The sequence below is a fragment of the Felis catus genome, chromosome A3 (genome assembly GCF_018350175.1).
Source record: "Felis catus isolate Fca126 chromosome A3, F.catus_Fca126_mat1.0, whole genome shotgun sequence".
NCBI lineage: Eukaryota > Metazoa > Chordata > Mammalia > Carnivora > Felidae > Felis > Felis catus.
Genome location: NC_058370.1, coordinates 127,500,223 through 127,513,688, shown reverse-complemented (window position 1 = coordinate 127,513,688; position 13,466 = coordinate 127,500,223). Strand labels below are relative to the sequence as shown.

Below are 13,466 nucleotides of genomic sequence, written 5' to 3'. Positions count from 1 at the left end.
CAGTAAGTACATAATTTTCATCTCTGGCAAGGGTTGAGGTACTTGGTCTTCTGCTTTAGTACCTCTCTCTATAGGACTGAGGACATATGGCTGAGGAGACATGGTGAGGGGATTGGAGGCCCTCGAGAATGGTAAGAAACCTGAGCCCTAACCCCTAAAATCTTGAAGTGAGTTTGGACATGTCTCAAAATGAACATATTTATACCTAACTCTCAAGAGGAAGGAAGGGAAAAAAGGATGCAAGGAGGGAAGGAAGGAGACATATTGAGAGAGACAAAGATAGAGAGAGACAGCGACAGAAAGAGACAGAGCGAACCCAATTCTTGATTTTTAGGCTACGTTTCTTGGTGAACAGACCTTTATCCTCTTGTTCTCAAGATGGTTTATAGCTTCATAGCTCCGTGAATCCACGGTGCAAGCACATGAATCACAGAACTCTTTCTCACTAAGGTACTGTCCCTACGGAGAAATCTTACAGTAACTGGAGTTTTGAAAATAGAGCATTTAAATCATCTTTCCAAAAGTGCGAATGGAAATAGTCCCAGAGCACCCAGAACCTTCCACAAATGTTGAGACAAAGCTAACTGAAAAGATTACCAGGGAGAGTAAATGTGAGAGACGTGATTCCCCTTCCAGTAAATGCTTCTCTGGGAGAGGCACTCGTTAACTCCCACTGCAAAGTAGGCCTGCTGTCCAAGTCAGCAGTGAAATACAGAAGAAATGGTGCAGAACTTCACAGCCTGGAGAGAAAACCCCAGCTGCCCTGAAGTGGAGCTGTGAGATGATTCCTATATTTCAAGGAGAATTATTTTCTTTTTGCCAAGTCACTGAAATAAACAATCACAGTTCTAAACTGTGAAAAACAGGAAGAAACACACTTGGAAGATTTATTATACCCATTAGTACTCCCTGTAGTGTAATGAAGGTAGTAAACTTCAGCGCATTTCCGTAACACCCAAAGTTAATAAAACCATTTCACGTGTGTCGTCTTTAAGTTTTCCAACAACCTCTGGGAGAGAAATATTATGTTTTTTATATTATAGATGAGAACCAAATGTTCAAGTAGTTTTAAGTGACTTCTCTATGGTCACACAGACGAAAAACAACGACGCCAGACTCAGGGTCCCTATCTTCTCAATTCTAGTCCCGGCTTTTAAATCCCAGTCATCGCTATTGCAGAAATGTCTCAGAAGCCACAACTGTGTTACCATAACCTTGGCTACATTCATTCTTTATCTGGGTCCTTTACTGGCATTCCTTTAGGATTTTCCTATTTCTGTAATAAGTGTCAGAAAATATTCACTATGTATTTCCATATCTGGTATTTTACAGCACGGGGTTCTCCCACTTAAGAATTTGGGTCTTGGAGTCAATATGTTAGAATCCAGGCTTTGACTTTCACTAGCACTGAAAACCGCACTCAACATCCAGAGTCTTTGCTCAAATAGGAACAATAACATTTGCCTTAGAATTCTCCTGCACCTCCAGGCCTTGCGAGCAGCGTGTGTTCAACAAATGGCAGCTTTTATTTTTGCTTCCACTCTACATGTGATTATACATTGTACGCACACGGACCAAGGGTAGTCAACAGAGAAACTAGAAAGAGATGAGGACAATACAGGGAAGCAGTGGTAACGAGTACCACAGCTGACGTACCACTGCCCCCCTTCAGACTCTTGCAAGTCAGGATGGGAGATAAACAACGCGGTTCTCATTGACAGTGTTAGGACCCCTTCTCCTGCACCCAGTACATCTCTCACTTCATTTGAGACCTTCTCCCGTCAATTGTTTTTGTTTGTGGTTTGTGTGTGTGTGTGTGTGTGTGTGTGTGTGTATTTTATTGATGTTTTGTTTTGTTTGTAATTCCCATAGTACTGTGAGCTCTATGAGACCAAGAATGTTTTCTTTTTTCTCTTACCAGCAGGTAGAAGTGAGCACTTGTCATATTTTTTAATGCTTCTTTTTATTTTTTTTAATTTATTTTTTGAGAGAGAGAGAGACAGACAGACAGACAGAATCCGAAGCAGGTTCCAGGCTCCGAGATGTCAGCCCAGAGCCTGATGTAGGGCTCGAACACATGAACCGTGAGATCATGACCTGAGCCAAAGTCAGATGGTAAACCAACTAAGCCACCCAGGCACCCCAGTACTTGTCATATTTTGACAGCTCAATACCCACTTCTCCTTCTCAACAGCTCTCTCCAATTCACACCCCCCTTCTCATGTGGTATCTCAGTGGAAGTTGGATCTATGTTCCAACATTTGATTATGTAAGCCTGAGGGCCAACTGTTTCTTCTCCTTTCTGCCTTGGACACTGGGGACAGGTGTAGAGTTTAAAGTCAGACAATGAAACATTCTATCCTGGAAGTCTGGACTCTGAGTACATGTCCCAAATCCACGAAAAATATCAGAATGTATTTCTCCCTCAGGAAGTGTGTCCTGATTAGACTTGTTGACCGCTGTGATACCATGGCTACTGTTTTGCTTACAGCCCTCCAAACAGGCACTGGTTTCTGCCTCTGATATAGTCGAGGCATCCCCACCATAACTTCACAGTCTATGCCATTTGCTTAGGAAGTTAGATTTGGTTGTTGGTGCCCGAAACCAGTGATTCCAAAACAAGAAGGTGTCAATATTATTTGAATTACATTCAGTTTAAAAGCATCACCTACCAGTTTACCAGAGAAGTTCAAGTTCTACAAACTATTTATAGTCACTTGGTAGTAGCTGGTGGAAGATTCTTTTGTATACCCATTCCTGATATCAAAGCCTCAATAAAACCAGAGGATAAAATGTTGAGTCCTAACTCACTGGGGGTGGTTTTATCAGAAGTTAAATTAATGAAGTTCAGATATACTGCTTTGTTAACAGCTGGTCTGCTGGCACACAGAGTTTAGAAGAGCTCAGACTTGTTTAGAAGTACCATTTCCTCAGATGGCTTTTCAAAACCTTTCAACAGTGCTTTTGCCTATCGTTCCGTAGCAGTCAAGTCAAAGCTGAAATTCCCTACTTAACACACTGAGTGGAAAGACATTTTTATTTATTTATTTATTTATTTATTTATTTATTTTCTTAGGATTCTGTTTTCTCTGACTAGATCCTCTCAACTCTAACTACTAGTGTAGATCAACCCATGATGATAATTGATTTCTCAAAAAATATACACAGAAACATTCTTGTTGAGACTCAGCATCTCTCCTGGAAAGACAGCATAAATATGTTTGTTGACAGTCTCCTCAACATTTGTAAGAGATGCAGGATACATAAGCCATTCCCCTTTGCCAAAAAGGACATTATATTAGGAAAAGCCAACACTTTATTGGTTTGGCCAAAGATCAAGGCAATAGTTTCAGGACAAAATCATAATGGGGAAAATTTAAAAAATACAGAATAACGTAGAATGTTACCAATACGAGTGAATGTAATTTCAGGAATGCACAAATAAAATCCAAAGATCGCTGTGATGTTTACTGTGAAGGCGTAACAGAACCTGGTTAAAAATTTTAAAGTAAATAATGCAAGAGGAAAATATTTTTGTAACTTCCTATCATTACCCAGAATGATATTCCTGGAAATATTACCAGACTAGGAACCAAGATATTCTGGTTCCAGTCCAGGATTTATTATGTGTCTCAAATTTCCCATTCATGAAATAAGAGGGTTGTACGTACTGATCCTTAGTTTTCTTACACTTCCAATGTTCATAGACACATATATGTCTCATGATACAGAAGAGGACATTGCTTCTGATAGGTGCTTTCATAAACACTACTGAGAACACAGCATGGATCAGACACTGCAATAGGCTTTATATTTACAAAACAGCTCTTGGCAAGATTACATATTCCAGGGGAAAATTACTACCAAGTAACAGTTACTATAAAAGAGAATGTCCTGATCGCAGACATAGAGGTAACCATAGGGCATGGTAGTAGCACTAAGGAAGATCACTTACCCGGGCTCAGGGTCCAGAGAATGTTCCTGGAAGAGATAATGTCTGTGCTGAATTTTAAAGTATGTTAGCCAGGTAAAGAGGAGGGACTAGAGTGCACCAGGCAGAAGAAACAGCTTGAGAAATACACAAAGTGTGAAAAAGCCTGCTGTGTACAGGAAAAGAGAAGTAGCCCAGTGCTTCACAGTATAAAATGCAAGGCTGAAAGTGGTAAGACGTAGAAGAAGCTGAGAGGTAGGTGGCTTTTCTGCATGTGGCATATTCTATCATTAAGGCAATAAGGAGTAGCTGAAGGATTTTTATAGAGGACAGCAAAATGGTTATATTTGTATTTATATTTTAGATCAGTTATTCACGTGGAGAATTGATTTGATGATACCTAGACTAGAAGCTGAAGGTCCACTTAGAAGTCTTGATGGCAAAGTCGCACCAGATGGGTGTGAGAATGATACAGAGGAGTCAGTTTCTAGAAGTTGGAGGAGTGCTCTTACAAGAAAATACAGTGGATGGTCTGTACAGAATTGATAATTACATGGTACATGGGGAAGAACCCCAAGCATATAAGACCAGTTTTGCTGAGCTGAGTATCCAAGGATCAGATTTCAGTGAATACTGAGGCGTGGATGTGATTTTTAGGGCCCAATACTGAAGAGGAAAGTACATGCAGAGAAAAAGCCCCAGAAACTACTACAGGGATTCCCTTGAGTCTCTGGCTAAATACTCTGTTTAGGGTTGGACTCATGAGACTAGATAAAAGACAACTATCAGAGAATGAGAAACTACTGGTGACCAGTAAGCTGGGCAAAACTATAGCTAACACAGGGCTCACAGGTGTTCAAATTTCAACTTACCAGACTAGAAGGCTATGCTGTATTCATTATGGGCCCTGGGAGAATCACATCTTATTACACCTTAGAAGTAAAAATAAACTAGGTCTAGGATGGACCACCTTAACAAACCTTAAACTCAAGTTTTGAAAGGATGAAGTTGCTCATTCAGTAAATTAACTGCTTGCCAAAAACAAATTTTAATATTCTTTAAAGTAACACAATAAAATCTAGACACTCTCAAAATCTAAGAGCATAAAATGCACAATGTCCAGCATCGGATCCAAAAGTATGTAATCATCTCGATAAAGAAAAAAAACCATATTTGATACACTTCAAAATCCACTCTTGACACAAATAGGAACAGAAGCAATCTTTCTCAACATGATAAAGGGTACTTATAGAAGCCTACAGCTAAAACCATCCTTATTAATGATAAACCAAATACTTTCTATTAAAGAATGCGAACAAAGCAAGAATTCAGTTGTCTCTTTCATTTAACATTATACTTGAGGTCTTATCCAGTGTAATAAGGTGATAGAAGAAATAAAAGGAATTTAGATTGGAAAGGGACAAGTAAAACTCTCTTTCTCCCATATTTACTATCATAGACTACACCATAACCCTGAAAATATCAACCAAGAAGAATCAACAGCAGGGTGTAGTCTATTAACTTACTAGCTTTTAAAGAGTAAAGAAAAATCCTTTTCGTCATATAGATAAAATGAACAATATTAAATTATAGTATTTAGAATGTATCCTGGTAGAATATAACTATAAACAAAGACAAGATAGTGGTTACCATTAAAGGTAGACTACCGGTTAATTCTGGAGGGAGAGAGGAGAGATTGGATGAAACAATGGAGGGGCTTCTGAGATGGTTGACAAAGTTCTATTTCTTTAAAAAAATTTTTTTAATGTTTATTTACTTTTGACAGAGAGCGAGAGAGACAGAGCATGAGTGGGGGAGGGGCAGAGAGAGAGGGTGACACAGAATCTGAAGCAGGCTCCAGGCTCTGAGCTGTCAGCACAGAGCCCGACGTGGGGCTCGAACTCACAAACCACAAGACCATGACCTGAGCCGAAGTCGGACGCTCAACCGACTGAGCCACCCAGGTGCCCCAACAAAGTTCTATTTTTTGACCTGGCCGGTGAGAACAAGAGTATTTATCTTATAATAATTCACTAAAATATGCATTTATTTGTGTGGTTTTATGTATCTGGGTTTTCTTTTATAATAAAAATGTAAAAAAAAAAGTGAAGCCAAATACAACAAAAATCTGCTTGTATTTTATTGCTATTTTAAAAAGCAGAAGAAACATTTGGATCCATTATAGGTCCCAAATATGGGGAATTTTATATCTTGAACCCAAACTGTTTTATGTATTATCTCTAAATGATAATGTGTGATGTCTTAATTAATTAATTGATTTTTTAAAAATGTTTATTTATTTTTGAGAGAGAGAGAGAGAGAGAGAGAGAGAATGCAAGCAGAGGAGGGGCAGAGAGAGAGAGGGAGACACAGAATCTGAAACAGGCTCCAAGCTGTCAGCACAGAGGCCAACACGGGGCTTGAACTCACAAACCATGAGATCATGACCTGAGCCAAAGTTGGATATTTAACCAACTGAGCCACCCAGGCGCCCCAGTATGTGATGTTTTAACTACATTCATTCAACAATCACTTGATGACTATTGAGTATCTGAGGTGCAGATAGAATGATGAATGAGCCTATTAAATATGCTTGTCCTCGTAAATAAAGACATGCAAATTAAAGCCATACAAGACATTAAGTGCAGCAGGGCAGTACATATTAGAGAGTTATAATAGCAACTACATGCTTGAGGACACCTCAGAAAATTTACACTGATAAAATGATAGTTGAAGTGTATATTAAAGAAGAGGAACTTTCCAGGAAGATAAGGGAGCAATATTCTACACGAATGTGGTTTGAAATATCATGTGGTGCTTTTGGAAAACACAAAACATACATATAGTTGGAACACACAGTGTGTAGCCTGCCAGGGGAGAAGACGCAGCCGGTGAGAAAAATTACAGTGACAAAGGATCTTGTGTACTATGCTAAGCAGTTCTGGAACTATCCAGAAGAGAGAGAATTTCTAAAGGATTTGAGAGTCAGATAATCATTACTGTAACAATAACACCAGTATGAAAAGTGGGCTGGGTGGCCATTCGGAGGTCTACACCCGGCGGCAGCAGGCAGGGTGGAGAGGAAGATGATTTTGTTTTGTTTTGTTTTGTTTTTACCTAGGGCTTAGCAATAAGTACACTGTGGACTTAGAAGAGCTAAGACTGGTACAGTCTGAATTTTTAGTTTCCATAGTGGAGATGAAGTTTGGAAGACACAGTACGTTAGGATGAAGTCTCTGTGCTACTACACAGGCACTAATACCAGAGACTTGTAAAAAGCATGACAAAGATAATGAATACCCTTTTTATTTTTATTTTTTTTCAACGTTTTTTTATTTATTTTTGGGACAGAGAGAGACAGAGCATGAACGGGGGAGGGGCAGAGAGAGGGGGAGACACAGAATCGGAAACAGGCTCCAGGCTCCGAGCCATCAGCCCAGAGCCTGACGCGGGGCTCGAACTCACGGACCGCGAGATCGTGACCTGGCTGAAGTCGGACGCTTAACCGACTGCGCCACCCAGGCGCCCCATGAATACCCTTTTTAAAAAACATGTACCATCTTTCAGAAAGAAAGCAAAAATGCTGGTCTCTTCGAGGTGTGTTTATATTTTGGTAGAACATGTATAATAGAAATAATTAAAATACTCTCGCTTGCATCTATAACAAAGAATGAATTCAGCAGTTCCCTGATTTCTATAATAACAGGGTCCCCAAATAATGTCACATGCCTCAAAGAACTTGACTATCCAGGGGAATAATGCTACAATACAGCATGATATAGGAGATAAGGAGTTCTCAGAACTTTCAAATTAATGGAACTAGAACATAAATCCATCTGACATTTATTAAAATACACTTTCCAAAGTATACTTTCCTTTGTAAACTCTTCTCTGGTTTCCTGCCATCAAACTATCTTAATTCTCACATTACTTCATTTATGTACATTAACATTTGCCATATTTTATTCCAGTTATTGGTGTTCATGGCTAGTTCTTTTATAAAGGCACATATTATATAATTAAATGTCTATGTGTGTGTATATATAATATACATGTAAATATATAATTATATAATAATAATCATCATCATAAACAGTGCCTAAAATATATAAAGCTTTTATTCTGTGACAAATATTTTTTGGAGCCACTTATTTATTTAATAGTCATTAGAACCCTATGAAAAGGTACCAATGTTGACAACTTTCATTTTATAGATGAGGAAACTGAGCTATAGCAAGGTTGAAGATCCTTCCCCAGATCACACAGGGAATTACCATTTAAACATAGTCCTGATCCAGAACATCTGCATTTAACCACTATTGTATTCTCTCTCATGGTCCATGATCTCCCACAATACTTCAGAGAGTGCCAGATGCACAGGGGAAATAAACAAATATTTAATTAATAATTGAGCCATTAGCAGAGGATAGAAATTGTGGAGTCTGTCCTCGCCAGGGGGAAAGATTATAGCAGCCTGGAAGCCCTAGGTTTCTAGCTCTCAGCCATCTCCTGGGGACATCTGATATTTGAAGTAGGGATTTGCAGACCAAAGCTTCCAAATCTCACCTGTCCCCCAGGGGAGCAATGAGAATAGGAATAAGAAACTGGCAAGGAAAGTTGGAAAAGGATGCTGCTCTCCATTAGCTTGACTGTAGCAGGATTCTCGCACACAGGGATGGGACACCAAGGCCTTTCTTTCCAAGAAGTAGCTTTATTCGTGCTAGCACAGGCTCAGCAGGTTAAGACCCAAAGGTTGAACCCTGAGCGCAATGAGGTGTAGCACTTTATGCAATTTCTACTGCTTTGTCTCCCATGTATGGTGACACATACAGTCTGACTGGACACAGTCCAAGTTACAGAGTCATGTCAGAGCTATGCATACGTGTATAGAAGTTGACTGGGCCACGTTGCCTTCCTTTGTTCTGAGAAGGCCCCCACCACATTCCTTAGGGAAGGGCTCTACCTCTACCACATGACCATCTGCCCCAAATTATGAAAAAGGAAAGTGTTCTTCAATCCACCTGGCAAGTCACTGAAAGAGAGAGGAGCACAGGTGGCTCAGGAAGGCATATCATTGAAATAGTGCATGTACAAATGGAACCATCATTAATGGGATATCTCAGGACAAATGATTTCCTTGCAGACACAAAGATCTGCCCCATGCCTTTCTTCCCCCAGTGCAACTCAGAGGGCTCTATGCAGTCATTCTGCAGCCAGAAGCCAAGTGGATGAATTATCGCCTTCCTGAAAGCTGACCCAGGGTATGGAAATATAGAATGGAACCTTGGAATTGGAGGGACTTGTGGAGATGATCTGGTCCCCATCTCAGAAAGGAAATCTACCCAGAATGGGAAGTAATGGCTAGGTACTTGGCAACGTGAGTGTGCCCTCGCTGCTGAGATTCCATGTGTACAAATAGCGTTGCTGTCAGAGAGGCTGCATCCACGCGCACCGTCCCACTGTCCCCCTACTGTCATAACTGGCACTGGTATTTGATGGCTCTCTTCTCCTTACATAGAGGGGAAAAAAATGTTAACTTGAAAACCACTTGTGTCAGTGCTATTTGTGGACAAATCCAAGTTTTCTGTTGCTTACCCAGTGAAGTTATTTCCTTCACATGGAGCCCAAGTTTGCATTTCAGCCATTCTGTCTTGTACTTTACAATCATATCAGTTATGTTAACTCACTTTTCCCCAATGCACTCTTTCTTACCATATCCCTCTGCAGAATGTTGTCTCCATGCCCTTCCTCTTTTTATGATTGTCAAAATTGGTCTTACCTGTCAAAAGCCCACTGAAATATCTCCTCCTCTTTGAAGGTTTTTCCTTCCTGAGTGCCTTTTTCCTTCTTGACTCTTCAGTATCTTGAATCTGTAATACAACACAGCAGAGTCAAATATGTCCTTTGTTCAAGTTGTCTGCCTCTACCGGTATTTTTTTTTTTCTCTTAGTGCATAGCTTGGTTTATGGAACATGGTATTGGACCAGTCAGGGTTTGGTAAATTACACTCAATTGACTCATAGTTGCTGGGAGATTGTGTAATATAATGGAAAGAGGACAGAATTTGAAATTGTAACGTCTGTATCCAAATACCATCTTCAACACACTAGTTATGTGATCTGACACAAATTACTTAGTCTTGTTAAACTTCGGACTTTTCATATGTAAAATCTTATTAAAATGTTTAACACACGGATTTATTGTCCAGACTAACCAAAATACTATTTGCAAAAAAGTGTATTGTAAACTGTAAAGTTCTACACAAATCATTGTTGTTAAAAGCTCCCAGTTGATTTGCGATCATGTTTGACCAAGAATTGTTGCTTCATGGGCCAGTATGCAGCTTTATGCTGTTACTTCAAATGAAACAAGCTGGCCGTATCTGCTTCCTCAGACAGACCCCCCACTCACCATATCACAGCTGGATAGAGCTTGCTTTCAGATTCAAAGCCTTTTTATAGCCACTTTGCCCGCAAGCCAACAAAACAGAACACACTCTTCCTACTGCTAATCAATGCCACATGGAGTACAATGAGCAATTAAGCCCAGAAAAAGGAAGAGGACATTGATAATAGAATGCTTGATTACTGAGAGATTAGAACCTGAAATTGTGTTTGCGTTCTCTGTTGGAAGGTATAATTTAATTAGCTAACTTGGAAAGGTTGTAGATGTGACAGAAAACTAATATTCTGCTTCTGCAATTTCATAGCCGTTTTCTTTCAGAAAGAAGAAAAAAAAGTTTCTGGATGGAGTCTCTAAACATACAGATGTTGGTACCTCCATTTACCTACACCTTGGATCCTGTATTATTATAAGAGCTCTCACCACCCTGGCTCCGACTCTGCCACATCACCAGAGCAAAATCACCCCAGGAGCATGCCAGGTTGGATGCCCCCCTTTCTGCCAATTGCTCTACTAGAACAGAGTTGGGAATGATCTGTCCCTAATTGCTATCACCTGGCTCCAAAGTCAACCATCAGGCTAGCTCTTCCGCACAATAAGGACCTTTTGAGTCTTCACTTCCCTTCGTCTTTCTAAGCCAGTCCTGGATTCTGACAACACGCCTGTTGCAGGTACGCTAGGCGGCCTTTGGCTAAAAGTGCAGAGTAAAAGGCCAGCTTTGCTCAACCAAATTCCTATTCACGTGGTAGGAATGGCATAAATCTTTGTTCACACCCCACATGTTAGGACTCTGGGTGGGAAAGGCCGTGGGTAATTTACCTTTCGGGGAGTGGAATGCAAAACCTATCAACTTCCTTGGGGGTTAAAAGCATGAAGTGGCTCACTTCCTGGAAAATTTCACACATAGCAACAAGTTGGCTTTGGAGAGGCTAGTTCCAAATGGCTGTTTCCAAAGGACAGGACCAACAGTCCTCAGCTTCATGGCCAGAGGCCAAGACCCTCATATTCTAGTAGTTCACAGCAACTCCTAGAGAGAAGGAAGAGAGAGGTGGGCTTGAGTTGGGTTCTAAACATTGCTAGCTCATGAACAGGAAAAGAGTCTCGCTGTGGTGCAACTCTTGCTTATGATTAATCCCATTTTATGGAAAAAAGCATATGGGAAAAGGAGCTGAGAGAACTTTATCCAAACCACCAGCTTTAGGGTATTTCATTGCTTGAGGGTAAACACCAGTAAGCCATCTTTTGGGGAGCTTACTTAGAGAAGGTATTGGGAAATCCCAAGCTTTCATTATGAAGGCCTGTAAAGAAACCCCAGAGGGTTTAATTTAGTTGGCCTTGCCCATCATGACTGATAAAGATCTCACAGAAATTTTCTGACTCTAGCAAGAATAGTCAGCACTGTCCAGCTATAAGAACATCTAAATAAGGAGATCCATAAAGCAGGGTGGCAGTCGTGGGTTGGGAGTAGGGTTGCCTAAATAGATAGGTAGATAAAATACAGAACACACAGTTAAAATTGAATTTCAGATAAACAGCGATTTTTATTTTTTAGGATCAGTATGTCCCAAGTACGCATAAGACACAATTTTCCTAAAAGCTATTTGTTGCTTACCTGAAATACAAATTTAATAGGGAATCATACATTTTCAATTGGGAAATCTGGCTTCCTAACTTGGGGAAATTCTTCTGTCCCAGAAGGTTGGAGGCTCTTATACTTGTTCTCTATTAACACCTGAGAATGGATTTTATGTCCTGCCCTTATCAACAATCTCAGAGTCACTTAGGGATCAGACTTTCTGGTTTTGGAATCCTATAGCCCCAATACCAGCTTATAACTTTGGGCAAGTTAATTTTTCTGGCTTTGCTTTCTTCATCTATACAATGGGAATAATAATAACTGAGCCTGTCTTATACTGCTGTTGTGAAGATTAAATTAATACATTTGATGTCTTCTGAACAGTCCTAGGAACACAGTAAATACTCAGTAAATATTTGTTAAAAATGTGACTATTTATTATTATTATCATAGCTAAGAGTAGTAAGGAAAAGGATGTTAGTATAGTAGACCATTAGTATTCTTGCACAAGGATACTGACCTCCACATCCCATGACCTTGGCCTACCAATACAAGAGCTTCTAATAACAAACTAAGTCATGGCACCATGAACAGATCTTACACTCACATCTGGAAGGAAGCTGGTGCTTCTGTTAAGGCAGCAGCTACTTCTAATGCAAAAGCAGCTGCACATCGAACAAGAAAATGGAAACTAAAGTCACAGCTGAGAGGATATGGCATGGATGGAGAACAGGGTAATCTAGACTTTTCTTTAACGGTACCATTCATTAACCACCCTTCCAGAAAATCTGAAATACTGAGGTTCTTTTTTTCTGTCTTTTAGTTAAACGTGTGCAGATGACTGAGTGACTTTCTCAGCCCAGGCTGACCCCAGCAATCTCCACTCTCCCCACCTCAGGTGAGGATCTCCACTTGCCTTTTGTCTTTACAGCAGCTTCCACTTTATCCATTCCTAAAGCCTACCTGTGTAGGAGGAGACACTCTCCCCAGTGTCTTGATTTAATATTATTTCTAAAGGTAAGCACATATGGTCTTTGGGCTTTTAAGAATTTTAGATTAACTCTCTAGGGAGGACTGAACAACAGAGCCCTGTCGCAGCGCCACCGTTGAATGACTGGAGCACCAGAGCTGACAGCTGCAATATGGGTCTGTCATCTGTCTCTGTCACCGACCGTGATGTGCTGTGCGGCCTGGCTGGTTAACCAAGCTGGGTCTTAGTTTCTGCACCTGTGAAAGCATAATTCCATTCCTGCCGCTGCCCACCGCAAGGGGTTGTTGTGAACGTCTAATGGAATAATACACGTGGAAGAATGGTGCAGACCAGACACCAAAACGTTGTTGCTTTTATTGTTATGAACTCTCACAGCCTGTGAGAGACTGGAAGCTTGTGTGTGAGACGTTGCCATATGCTCTCTCACACGTTAGATTTGGGGCACTTATTCATTGCGAGAGCAACATTCAAATTAAAATTTTAAATTCGAGAGTGAACTGTGTTGTTTCTGAATCAAATATTTTCATTTCTATGGCCTGAGTGCGATCCAGGATGTTGCCCTTGAG

General features: G+C 40.3%; 1 long non-coding RNA gene across 6 annotated transcripts in view; it reads right to left on the bottom strand.

Annotated features, from left to right (window-relative positions):
- The window catches only part of LOC109498383, a 403,201-nt gene that overhangs the window by 38,086 nt on the left and 351,649 nt on the right, over positions 1 to 13,466 (bottom strand). For 5 of the 6 annotated variants that reach the window (XR_006595960.1, XR_006595957.1, XR_006595956.1 and 2 more), the window contains 2 exons: positions 11,153 to 11,360; positions 9,711 to 9,801 (listed from right to left, as the gene is read on the bottom strand). This is a non-coding gene — a long non-coding RNA (uncharacterized LOC109498383). The remainder of the gene's footprint in view (positions 1 to 9,710; positions 9,802 to 11,152; positions 11,361 to 13,466) is intronic. The other variant, XR_006595961.1, reaches the window with a different exon arrangement.